Here is a 13854-nt window from a genome sequence, read left to right as displayed (position 1 = left end):
TCGTCAAAGAAAATCATATTGGCGTCGAGATATCTAACTTTCTCGCTAATAATTCGTTGTAGTGGCAGCGTAGTACCAGTTAAGGGTAGCTTAAAAGATAACAATATAGGTCGAATGTTAGTGGTGACAAGACTCTTTCCCATAGTTATAACATCATCAATCACAAACGAAACTAACTAGCTAGTCGCTAATGATTCGAGGACCAATTAATTTTTGGCAGAAAAAATCTAGTTGGATTTGGAGTGAAATTTAACGAAATATATTCAATTTATGTAGTTTCCCTTTTTTGTTGATCTATTCCCCCATACTCGTTGTATATGATATAAGTCGTCTTAAGATTGTTGGTTACCACTTACCTACTAAGTGTCGAACAAAGAAATCTTTCCAATACATAAAAACAAGGAAAAGACGAGGCGAGATACCCTTAACTTAAGACGAACTACGCCCATTGTGTACTCACAGATCAACGACGTTTCGCCTCTAGAATACAACGGCTTCGTTTTCCTTCCATGTACGTTAAAGAAGAACAGGCGAAGATTGACTAGTATCATGAACTTCGGGATTTTGAAATAATCATAGAGCGAGTGGAATTTATGGGTAAACTTTTCAAGAGTAATTTGGCAATTTTGGTGTAATATCATTACTCTAAAAATTCATTCTATCTACGCTTTAAACACAAGAAAAAACGAGACTGACATCGGATTTGATTTGAGATATTTATAAGAATCGAATAGGTGGGACATATTGGGACGTGTCTGATCATTTTGGGGCAGATTTGTGACCATTGGGGTCAAGAGGCGCGACGCCTAGGTGTTGCAAATGTCGGTTGCCTTTTGGGCAATTAGACTTAAAGGAACTCGTGAGACCACCATACCTTGGATATTTTCACGTGCTCGAAAGAGATCCCAAATCGGGACCAATCTTGTCTGTCAAAATGGGGCGCTAGGGGCCTTTTAGAAGGTTGCCGAAGTGCGCCCAACATATAGAACGTGAGCCGTCAGATTAGTTCATCTGCGTGCAACAAGATCCGTCTGATTTGGACGTCGGATTATTGCGATTTCGACTAGACGAATGCGATTGCGTATTTATCTCTTAAGTTTGACAAGTAGAACTATTCCTAAATTTGTTCCGTTGTAATAAGTCGAAGAAAAAAATTAGATAGTCAAGAAACGAGCAGAGAAAAAGAAAAAAAACTATTTTGCCATCTTTTTAGGGCTTTTTAAGTTTACTGCCGAAAACACCGAACAACCGTTAGTAGTAGATTTTTGCGAAAAGTTTTCCTGTTTCAATGAGAAACTAAAACTTCTGGTTTTGATATTAGAATTATTTTCACGGAGCACAAATTTGTCTACAAAAAATATTCACGCCGATTCATTACCGAAAATATTGAAACACTATCGGCAAAAGAGTCACTTACGACGGTAATCAAAGTTGTTGGCCAAGCTACCCTTAAAGTAAAACATGGTTTGTTCACCACGACAAGATATGTTGATTGCTTGCCAAAGAGCCGTCGGGCATATAATTACTATTGACGGTTCTCGCTAAAGTCATCGACAGTAACCCATGTTTTTGTAGGGATTTTGTTACGAAAAACTTTAAATGTATAGAATCCATAAGGTTTCCTTCGTTATCGTGCCGATCTTTTCTACTTATATATATATAAATATATAGTATGTAGCGATTGCACATATGAGAATAAAATAGGCTTACCAAGTCATTTTCTTAAACCAAATCTATTTGTTATCTATCCAGTCGTTTCTGGTAGGCTAATAAATAAGAAAAATCATATTTGTAGATTCTGAAAAATTTTGTTTGGCGGTAAGTAGCTAGAAATTTTTCCTTTTGCATACAACATGTAACAAGCGGTTTTTGAGAAAACAGGAGGCGTGAGTAATAGTTTTAGAAAACCACTGCTCGGATTATCTGCCTATATAAGAGCCACACAAGGCCCTCAAGTTTAACTACTACAATTTAAGCTATTGTGATGGTTTCCGGTTGAAATTCTCAATGGCAAATTATGAAAGGAGGGACTACATCTAGGAAATAGTGGGAATGTTTGGTTGGGAACATTTAGAAAAATGTTTCTTTTCCTTTCCAACACTTCTGATGATGAAGAAGAAAAGGGACTCATAATCTTCCCATACCACACATTCCTATTATTTTCAAGATTTTCTCTCTTTTCAGATTATGCTTCGACCCCATATACTATGCATCCAATTTTATGTGCAGGTGATGGTAACCATTTCATACCTTTCAAATATTATTAATGTTTTTTTTAGACTGTTAATTAAATCTAATCATGTTCTCGAGTCATGTTTATTTTCTTGTTGGTTCAATCATTTTTTTAATATAATCGTCCCAGAGCAAAATGAGACAAAAAAAGATCCGAAATGGTGGAAAGTGCCATTACAAATTTAAAATGATGAAAGAACCTCTAGAGGTAAAGATACCGAAAGGAATTATTTTCACTACAAATCACGAGGTTTTTGTCGACACGAATCACCGTTGGTGTTCAAAAAACTCGTCAAAGAAAATCATATTGGCGTCGAGATATCTAACTTTCTCGCTAATAATTCGTTGTAGTGGCAGCGTAGTACCAGTTAAGGGTAGCTTAAAAGATAACAATATAGGTCGAATGTTAGTGGTGACAAGACTCTTTCCCATAGTTATAACATCATCAATCACAAACGAAACTAACTAGCTAGTCGCTAATGATTCGAGGACCAATTAATTTTTGGCAGAAAAAATCTAGTTGGATTTGGAGTGAAATTTAACGAAATATATTCAATTTATGTAGTTTCCCTTTTTTGTTGATCTATTCCCCCATACTCGTTGTATATGATATAAGTCGTCTTAAGATTGTTGGTTACCACTTACCTACTAAGTGTCGAACAAAGAAATCTTTCCAATACATAAAAACAAGGAAAAGACGAGGCGAGATACCCTTAACTTAAGACGAACTACGCCCATTGTGTACTCACAGATCAACGACGTTTCGCCTCTAGAATACAACGGCTTCGTTTTCCTTCCATGTACGTTAAAGAAGAACAGGCGAAGATTGACTAGTATCATGAACTTCGGGATTTTGAAATAATCATAGAGCGAGTGGAATTTATGGGTAAACTTTTCAAGAGTAATTTGGCAATTTTGGTGTAATATCATTACTCTAAAAATTCATTCTATCTACGCTTTAAACACAAGAAAAAACGAGACTGACATCGGATTTGATTTGAGATATTTATAAGAATCGAATAGGTGGGACATATTGGGACGTGTCTGATCATTTTGGGGCAGATTTGTGACCATTGGGGTCAAGAGGCGCGACGCCTAGGTGTTGCAAATGTCGGTTGCCTTTTGGGCAATTAGACTTAAAGGAACTCGTGAGACCACCATACCTTGGATATTTTCACGTGCTCGAAAGAGATCCCAAATCGGGACCAATCTTGTCTGTCAAAATGGGGCGCTAGGGGCCTTTTAGAAGGTTGCCGAAGTGCGCCCAACATATAGAACGTGAGCCGTCAGATTAGTTCATCTGCGTGCAACAAGATCCGTCTGATTTGGACGTCGGATTATTGCGATTTCGACTAGACGAATGCGATTGCGTATTTATCTCTTAAGTTTGACAAGTAGAACTATTCCTAAATTTGTTCCGTTGTAATAAGTCGAAGAAAAAAATTAGATAGTCAAGAAACGAGCAGAGAAAAAGAAAAAAAACTATTTTGCCATCTTTTTAGGGCTTTTTAAGTTTACTGCCGAAAACACCGAACAACCGTTAGTAGTAGATTTTTGCGAAAAGTTTTCCTGTTTCAATGAGAAACTAAAACTTCTGGTTTTGATATTAGAATTATTTTCACGGAGCACAAATTTGTCTACAAAAAATATTCACGCCGATTCATTACCGAAAATATTGAAACACTATCGGCAAAAGAGTCACTTACGACGGTAATCAAAGTTGTTGGCCAAGCTACCCTTAAAGTAAAACATGGTTTGTTCACCACGACAAGATATGTTGATTGCTTGCCAAAGAGCCGTCGGGCATATAATTACTATTGACGGTTCTCGCTAAAGTCATCGACAGTAACCCATGTTTTTGTAGGGATTTTGTTACGAAAAACTTTAAATGTATAGAATCCATAAGGTTTCCTTCGTTATCGTGCCGATCTTTTCTACTTATATATATATAAATATATAGTATGTAGCGATTGCACATATGAGAATAAAATAGGCTTACCAAGTCATTTTCTTAAACCAAATCTATTTGTTATCTATCCAGTCGTTTCTGGTAGGCTAATAAATAAGAAAAATCATATTTGTAGATTCTGAAAAATTTTATTTCGCGGTAAGTAGCTAGAAATTTTTCCTTTTGCATACAACATGTAACAAGCGGTTTTTGAGAAAACAGGAGGCGTGAGTAATAGTTTTAGAAAACCACTGCTCGGATTATCTGCCTATATAAGAGCCACACAAGGCCCTCAAGTTTAACTACTACAATTTAAGCTATTGTGATGGTTTCCGGTTGAAATTCTCAATGGCAAATTATGAAAGGAGGGACTACATCTAGGAAATAGTGGGAATGTTTGGTTGGGAACATTTAGAAAAATGTTTCTTTTCCTTTCCAACACTTCTGATGATGAAGAAGAAAAGGGACTCATAATCTTCCCATACCACACATTCCTATTATTTTCAAGATTTTCTCTCTTTTCAGATTATGCTTCGACCCCATATACTATGCATCCAATTTTATGTGCTGGTGATGGTAACCATTTCATACCTTTCAAATATTATTAATGTTTTTTTTAGACTGTTAATTAAATCTAATCATGTTCTCGAGTCATGTTTATTTTCTTGTTGGTTCAATCATTTTTTTAATATAATCGTCCCAGAGCAAAATGAGACAAAAAAAGATCCGAAATGGTGGAAAGTGCCATTACAAATTTAAAATGATGAAAGAACCTCTAGAGGTAAAGATACCGAAAGGAATTATTTTCACTACAAATCACGAGGTTTTTGTCGACACGAATCACCGTTGGTGTTCAAAAAACTCGTCAAAGAAAATCATATTGGCGTCGAGATATCTAACTTTCTCGCTAATAATTCGTTGTAGTGGCAGCGTAGTACCAGTTAAGGGTAGCTTAAAAGATAACAATATAGGTCGAATGTTAGTGGTGACAAGACTCTTTCCCATAGTTATAACATCATCAATCACAAACGAAACTAACTAGCTAGTCGCTAATGATTCGAGGACCAATTAATTTTTGGCAGAAAAAATCTAGTTGGATTTGGAGTGAAATTTAACGAAATATATTCAATTTATGTAGTTTCCCTTTTTTGTTGATCTATTCCCCCATACTCGTTGTATATGATATAAGTCGTCTTAAGATTGTTGGTTACCACTTACCTACTAAGTGTCGAACAAAGAAATCTTTCCAATACATAAAAACAAGGAAAAGACGAGGCGAGATACCCTTAACTTAAGACGAACTACGCCCATTGTGTACTCACAGATCAACGACGTTTCGCCTCTAGAATACAACGGCTTCGTTTTCCTTCCATGTACGTTAAAGAAGAACAGGCGAAGATTGACTAGTATCATGAACTTCGGGATTTTGAAATAATCATAGAGCGAGTGGAATTTATGGGTAAACTTTTCAAGAGTAATTTGGCAATTTTGGTGTAATATCATTACTCTAAAAATTCATTCTATCTACGCTTTAAACACAAGAAAAAACGAGACTGACATCGGATTTGATTTGAGATATTTATAAGAATCGAATAGGTGGGACATATTGGGACGTGTCTGATCATTTTGGGGCAGATTTGTGACCGTTGGGGTCAAGAGGCGCGACGCCTAGGTGTTGCAAATGTCGGTTGCCTTTTGGGCAATTAGACTTAAAGGAACTCGTGAGACCACCATACCTTGGATATTTTCACGTGCTCGAAAGAGATCCCAAATCGGGACCAATCTTGTCTGTCAAAATGGGGCGCTAGGGGCCTTTTAGAAGGTTGCCGAAGTGCGCCCAACATATAGAACGTGAGCCGTCAGATTAGTTCATCTGCGTGCAACAAGATCCGTCTGATTTGGACGTCGGATTATTGCGATTTCGACTAGACGAATGCGATTGCGTATTTATCTCTTAAGTTTGACAAGTAGAACTATTCCTAAATTTGTTCCGTTGTAATAAGTCGAAGAAAAAAATTAGATAGTCAAGAAACGAGCAGAGAAAAAGAAAAAAACTATTTTGCCATCTTTTTAGGGCTTTTTAAGTTTACTGCCGAAAACACCGAACAACCGTTAGTAGTAGATTTTTGCGAAAAGTTTTCCTGTTTCAATGAGAAACTAAAACTTCTGGTTTTGATATTAGAATTATTTTCACGGAGCACAAATTTGTCTACAAAAAATATTCACGCCGATTCATTACCGAAAATATTGGAACACTATCGGCAAAAGAGTCACTTTCGACGGTAATCAAAGTTGTTGGCCAAGCTACCCTTAAAGTAAAACATGGTTTGTTCACCACGACAAGATATGTTGATTGCTTGCCAAAGAGCCGTCGGGCATATAATTACTATTGACGGTTCTCGCTAAAGTCATCGACAGTAACCCATGTTTTTGTAGGGATTTTGTTACGAAAAACTTTAAATGTATAGAATCCATAAGGTTTCCTTCGTTATCGTGCCGATCTTTTCTACTTATATACATATATAAATATATAGTATGTAGCGATTGCACATATGAGAATAAAATAGGCTTACCAAGTCATTTTCTTAAACCAAATCTATTTGTTATCTATCCAGTCGTTTCTGGTAGGCTAATAAATAAGAAAAATCATATTTGTAGATTCTGAAAAATTTTATTTCGCGGTAAGTAGCTAGAAATTTTTCCTTTTGCATACAACATGTAACAAGCGGTTTTTGAGAAAACAGGAGGCGTGAGTAATAGTTTTAGAAAACCACTGCTCGGATTATCTGCCTACATAAGAAAACTCGTCAAAGAAAATCATATTGGCGTCGAGATATCTAACTTTCTCGCTAATAGTTCGTTGTAGTTGCAGCGTAATACCAGTTATGGGTAGCTTAAAAGATAACAATATAGGTCGAATGTTAGTGGTGACAAGACTCTTTCCCATAGTTATAACATCATCAATCACAAACGAAACTAACTCGCTAGTCGCTAATGATTCGGGGACCAATTAATTTTTGGCAGAAAAAATCTAGTTGGATTTGGAGTGAAATTTAACGAAATATATTCAATTTATGTAGTTTCCGTTTTTTGTTGATCTATTCCCCCATACTCGTTGTATATGATATAAGTCGTCTAAAGATTGTTGGTTACCACTTACCTACTAAGTGTCGAACAAAGAAATGTTTCCAATACATAAAAACAAGGAAAAGACGAGGCGAGATACCCTTAACTTAAGACGAACTACGCCCATTTTGTACTCACAGATCAACGACATTTCGCCTCTAGAATACAACGCCTTCGTTCTTCTTCCATGTACGTTAAAGAAGAACACGACGAAGATTGACTAGTATCATGAACTTCTGGAGTTTGACATAATCATAGAACGAATGGAATTTATGGGTATACTTTTCTAGAGTAATTTGAAAATTTTGGTGTAATATCACTACTCTAAAAAGTCATTCTATCTACGCTTTAAACACTAGAAAAAACAAGACTGACATCAGATTCGATTTGAGATATTTATAAGAATCTAATAGGTGCGACATATTGAGACGTGTCTGTTCATTTTGGGGCAGATTTGTGACCGTTGGGGCCAAGAGGCCCAACGCCTAGGTGTTGCAAATGTCGGTTGCCTTTTGGGCAATTAGACTAAAAGGAACTCGTGAGACCACCATACCCTGGATATTTTCACGTGCCCGAAAGAGATCCCAAATCGGGACCAATCTTGTCTGTCAGATTGGGGCACTAGGGACCTTTTAGAACGTTGCCCGAAGTGCGCCCGACATATAGAACGTGAGCCGTCAGATTAGTTCATCTGCGTGCAACAAGAACCGTCTGATTTGGACGTTGTATTATTGCATAAAAGCCCCTAAATTAACTTTTCTTCCTTTCGATTTTGTCCCCCAGTTAACAGAATTTTCGTCCAAATTTTCAAATGAGAATATCACATTCATTCGAAATCGGATTTAAGTGATTCTTGGCTCTAAACTTAAGATTTCGAGTTGACGAATGCAATGGCTTATTTATCTTTAAGTTTGACAAGTAGAACTATTCCTAAATTTGTTCCGTTGTAATAAGTCGAAGAAAAAAATTAGATAGTCAAGAAACGAGTAGAGAAAAAGAAAAAAAAACTATTTTGCCATCTTTTTATGGTTTTTAAATTTACTGCGGAAAACATCGAACAACCGTTAGTAGTAGATTTTTGCTAAAAGTTTTCCTGTTTCAATGAAAAACTAAAACTTTTGGTTTGGATATTAGAATTATTTCCACGGAGCACAAATTTGTCTACCAAAAATATTCACGCCGATTCATTACCGAAAATATTGAAACACTATCGGCAAAAGAGTCACTTTCGACGGTAATCAAAGTTGTTGGCCAAGCTACCCTTAAACTAAAACATGGTTTGTTCACCACGGCAAGATATGTTGATTGCTTGCCAAAGAGCCGTCGGGCATATAATTACTATTGACGGTTCTCGCTAAAGTCATCGACAGTAACCCATGTTTTTGTAGGGATTTTGTTACGAAAAACTTTAAATGTATAGAATCCATAAGGTTTCCTTCGTTATCGTACCGATCTTTTCTACTTATATATATATATAGTATGTAGCCATTGCACATATGAGAATAAAATAGGCTTAACAAATCATTTTCATAAACCAAATCTCTTTGTTATCTATCCAGTCGTTCTGGTAGGCTAATAAATAAGAAAAATCATATTTGTAGATTCAGAAAAAATTTATTTGGCAGTAAGTAGCTAGAAGTTTTTCATTTTGCATAAAGCATGTAACTAGCGGTTTATGAGAAAACAGAGGGCGTGAGAAATAGTTTTAGAAAACCACTGCTCGGATTATCTGCCTATATAAAAGACACAGAAGGCCCTCAAGTTTAATCACTACAATTTAAGCTATTGTGATGGTTTCCGGTTCAAATTCTCAATGGCAAATTATAAAAGGGGGGACTATATCTAGGAAATAATTGGAATGTTTGGTAGGAAAAATTTAGAAATATGTTTATGTTCGTTTCCAACATTTCTGATGATGAAGAAGAAAAGGGACTCATAATTTTCCCATACCACACATTCCTATATTTTTCAAGATTTTCTCTCTTTTCAGATTATGCTTCGATCCCATATACTATGCATCCAATTTTATGTGCAGGTGATGGTAACAATTTCATACCTATCAATGAAAAATTAAAACTTCTCCTTTGCAATCGGAATTTTTTCCGCAGACCACAAATTTGTCTGCCATAATATATTCACACTGATTCATTACTGAGGATATTGAAACACTATCGGCAAAAGAGCCACTTCCGACAGTAATCGAAGTTGTTGGCCAAGCTAGCCGTAAAGTGAAACATGGGTTGTTAACCACGACAAGATATGTTGATGGCTTGCCAAAGAGCCATCGGGCATATAATTAGTATTGACGATTCTCGCTAAAGTCATCGGCAGTAACCCGTGTTTTTGTAGTAATTTTGTTAAGAATAACTCGTAATTTATAGAATCCATGAGTTTTCCTTTGGTTTCGGGCCGATCTTTTCAACTTATATATATATATATATATATATATATATATATATATATATATATATATATAGTATGTAGAAAATTCACATATGAGAATAAAATAGGCTTAACAAATCTTTTTTGTAAACCAAATCTCTTTTGTATCTAGCCAGTCGTTTCCGGTAGGCTAATAAATAAGAAAAATCATATTTGTAGATTCTGAAAATTTTTATTTGGCGGGAAGTACCTAGAAGTTTTTCCTTTTGCATTCAATATGCAACAACTGGTTTATAAGAAAACAGGGAGTGTGAGAAATAGTTTTAGAAACCCACTGCTAGGATTATCTGCTTATATAAGAGACAAATAAGGCCCTCATGTTTAATCACTACAAATTAAGCTTTTGTGATGGTTTCCGGTTGAAATTCTCAATGTAAAATTATGAAAGGGGAGACTATATCTAGGAAATAGTTGGAATGTTTAGAAATATGTTTCTCTTCGTTTCTAACACTTCTTATGATGAAGAAGATAACGGACATAATTTTCCCATACCACACATTCCTATTATTTTCAAGATTTTCTCTCTTTGCAGATTATGCTTCGATCCCATATACTATGCATCCAATTTTATATGCAGGTGACCGTAACCATTTCATGCCTTTCAAGTATTACTAATATTTTTTTTAGATTGTTAATTAAATCTAATCATGTTCTCGAGTCATGTTTATTTTCTTGTTGGTTCAATCATTTTTTTAATTTAATAATCCCATACCCAAATGAGCCAAAAAAAAAAGTTCAGAAATTGTGGGAAGTGCCATTACAAATTTAAAATAGCAAAATAACCTCTAGAGGTAAAAATACCTAAAGAGATTATTTTCACTACAAATCACGAGGTTTTTGTCGACGGGAATCACTGTTGGTGTTACAAAAACTCGAAAGAGAAAATCATATTGGGGTCGAGATATCTAACTTTCTTGCTAATAATTCGTTGTAGTAGCAGCGTAGTACCAGTGATGGGTAACTTAAAAGATAACAATATAGGTCGGATGCTTGTGGTGACAAGACTCTTTTCCATAGTTATAACATCATCAATCACAAACGAATCTAACTAGCTAGTCGCTAATGATTCGGGGAAAATTTAATTTTTGGCAGAAAATCTAGTTGGTTTTGGAGTGAAATTTTACGAAATCTATTGAATTTATGTAGTTTCCGTTTTTTGGGTGAGGTATTGGGGAGCTAAGTAATCGATTTATTAGGTTTTACCTAGAAAGAAAAACTCCACGAATTCATGGATTAGTCTAGTATTTATTAGATAAACCATTAATGGTGTGTTTGGATGAGGGAATCATGAAATCGAGAGTTCATCCAAGTAAACTTTTTTCAAAAAATGGTCATCCGTTATATCAGCATGAAAAGGAGTTGATGCATGACAGCCTCCGTTATGTATGAATATTCTGTGATGTTGAGTCTGATTCTCTCCCCTGGTCTTTGCTCCAGCTCTGGTTCCTGCTCCTGCTCCTTGCTCCAACTCCTCCTTTTTGCTCCTGCTTCCTCGATTCTAGGGGGAAAAACCTGCAAAGGGTTCGAAAACCGCTCTGACGCTTAAGACAGATAGGGTGTTCTTTGCAGTAATAGATCGAATATATTGAACCTTCTGGGGGCGAGTATGTGTTACTCAGAGAAAGTGAAATTGTCTTGTGGAAGACGATGGGGGCTCTTTTATAGGCAATGGTAAGCCGACTTTGATTAGTGGTTATGGTGAGGCGGTGGTCGTAAAACCGTTAGAAAAGTTTCCTCTTATTCGTATCTAGGGTTTCCCTTAGAGTCTATCTCGGATCTTAGATAAATGGAAGTTCCTACGTTCAAGTATACTTCGTAGATATCTTGTCAAAGTGATAGATCTATAGGGAGATACTTTTTCTTCTAAGACTCTTGAAGCCCAAGCTTGCTTAAACACTTAAAATCTGTAACCGACTGGGATATTTTAGGGAGATTCTGGGATTGAGTCGGTAAGCTGTATGTGATGACACACATAATGTCCAGACGTTGGCTAACATTTGAAGAGTCAAGATCAGACCTGAAGCCTACTGGGTCAACCCGGCTTAAGGCAGTTGGACAGCTGAGCCCTTGATGACCCACCAAATATTCCCCTAACTGGGAGGTCGGCCAGAAGAAATCAGCCTTGCAAAACGCCCTTGGCATGGACAGACCAGCCCTGGGTCTTCAAAGGAGTAAGGGGGGTCCGCACAGGTTCGACCAGTGTCTTACGCCCAGAACTGGGAGGCAGCAGCGCCAAGTGACCTACCGACTTAATCCCGAAACTTCTAGAAAGATCTCAGTCGGCTACACATCTCGAAGTGTTTAACCCAATCTGGACTCCGAGTATCTAAAGGAGGAAACTTCTCCTTTAGAGTCTATCACACCAGCAAGATATCTACGGAGAATCCTTGAACTTAGGAACTTCCACTTATCAAAGATCCGAGATAGATTCTGAGAGAAACCCTACATACTCAAGAGAGGAAACTTTGCCTTCGGTTTGACGGCAACCGCCTCACCACCGCCACTAATCACAGTTGGCCTAACATCGCCTATAAAAAGGCCCCCCAGATCGTCCTTCATAGGACACGATCTCTTTACCCCAAAAAAGATCACAAAAAACTCAGAGTTCTCATAACTCGCCCCTCAAAAGGATCAATCAATATGCATTCTTTTACTGCAAAGAGCACCCTGACTGGCTTGAGCGTCGGAGCGGTTTTCGAACCCTTTGCAGGTTTTTCCCCCCTCGGGAACAGACGAACATGAGCAAGAGCAAGGAGCAGGAACAAGAAGCAGGAGCGAGGAGCTGGAATAAAGAGAAGTAGAGCAGAAAGCATAGCTGGAACCAGGAACAGTAGGCTTAATAACACCCAACAAAACAGAGGAATCATACATAACGGAGGCTATCATGCGTCAACTCCCTTTTTCATGTTGATCTAACGGAATGCTAATTTTTGACATTAGCATTTGGCGCTAGAAGAAGGGGATCTCTCCATAAAAATCATCAATTCGGTAACCCGAATCTTATTTATCAAACTTTTCAGACTAACTACTTCCCTGAGTCCCTCAGGCAGACATTTCTTCAGGCAAGCATACCCCACGCGGATCACCACACAGGCTCCATAACCCAGTCGAGCGCATGGCCGAGCTAAAACAAGTCAAGGCCGACTATCTCCGAAATGATGAGGAGGCAATACAATAGGAGGAAAGCCTCCGCAAAGCAGAGATGGTCAGGAAAGCCGCAACACCCGACCGATGAGAGAGAAGAAGTAATCAGGAGACACGCGCGGAGACTCTTCTCACCCGGTAATGCATTCCATTCCGGAGATCTGACTTTACAACCCGACGACCAGATCCATCTCGAGATTATCTTGGAGGAATACGTAGCATTAGACCCCAACCAACCATACATCCCTAAAAAGAAGGGGGTTGGCGAAGGTGCACGGACGACCCAACCGTCTGCGAAGTGCTCATACATCAGGTAGCAGAGCTAACTCGAGAAAGAGAGAAGGAAAGATTGTGGGGGAAAGCAATAATCCACCAACCCCCTCTCTGCCGAGAGATATTGGAATCTGAGAAGCCGAAGAACTTCAACTGCCCAACACTAGATCATTACCACGACCTGGAGGACCCAGTAGTGTTCATCAACAACTATACTGCAGCAATGAACCTACACACGACCAATCAGAATATATGTTGCGTAGTCTTCGCCACCATCCTAAAAGGACCAGCCCAAGCATGGTACCAAGTGTTGGCCCCGGGATCGATCAAGTCTTTTGAACAACTCGCTCAAGAGTCTTCTGTGACGCCTTTCGAGGAAGCACCACGATCAAGAGAAAGACCAACGAGCTGTTCAACGTGGTTCAAGGAAAAAATTAGACTTTGGCGATTTATTGGCAGAGATTCCACAACCTCATGGTGCAGGTCCCCGACCTGGAGCCAAAAGTTGCTTTCGCCGCCATGTCGAGAGGCCTCAGGCAGGACGATGCCATTTAGGACATCTCTGGCAGGGAACCAAAAACCCTTGCAGAGTTGATAGAGAGGGTGCAATAATTCATCAGGAAAGAAGAAAACTACCAACGAATGAAGTAGGTGGCCAACATCCCGTATGAAAGTGAACGAATTTGAAA

Source organism: Eschscholzia californica, unplaced genomic scaffold, assembly GCF_041429995.1.
Source record: "Eschscholzia californica isolate CP2 unplaced genomic scaffold, dmEscCali1.0.p SCAF_2, whole genome shotgun sequence".
Lineage (NCBI taxonomy): Eukaryota > Viridiplantae > Streptophyta > Magnoliopsida > Ranunculales > Papaveraceae > Eschscholzia > Eschscholzia californica.
This window is presented reverse-complemented; position numbering follows the sequence as displayed.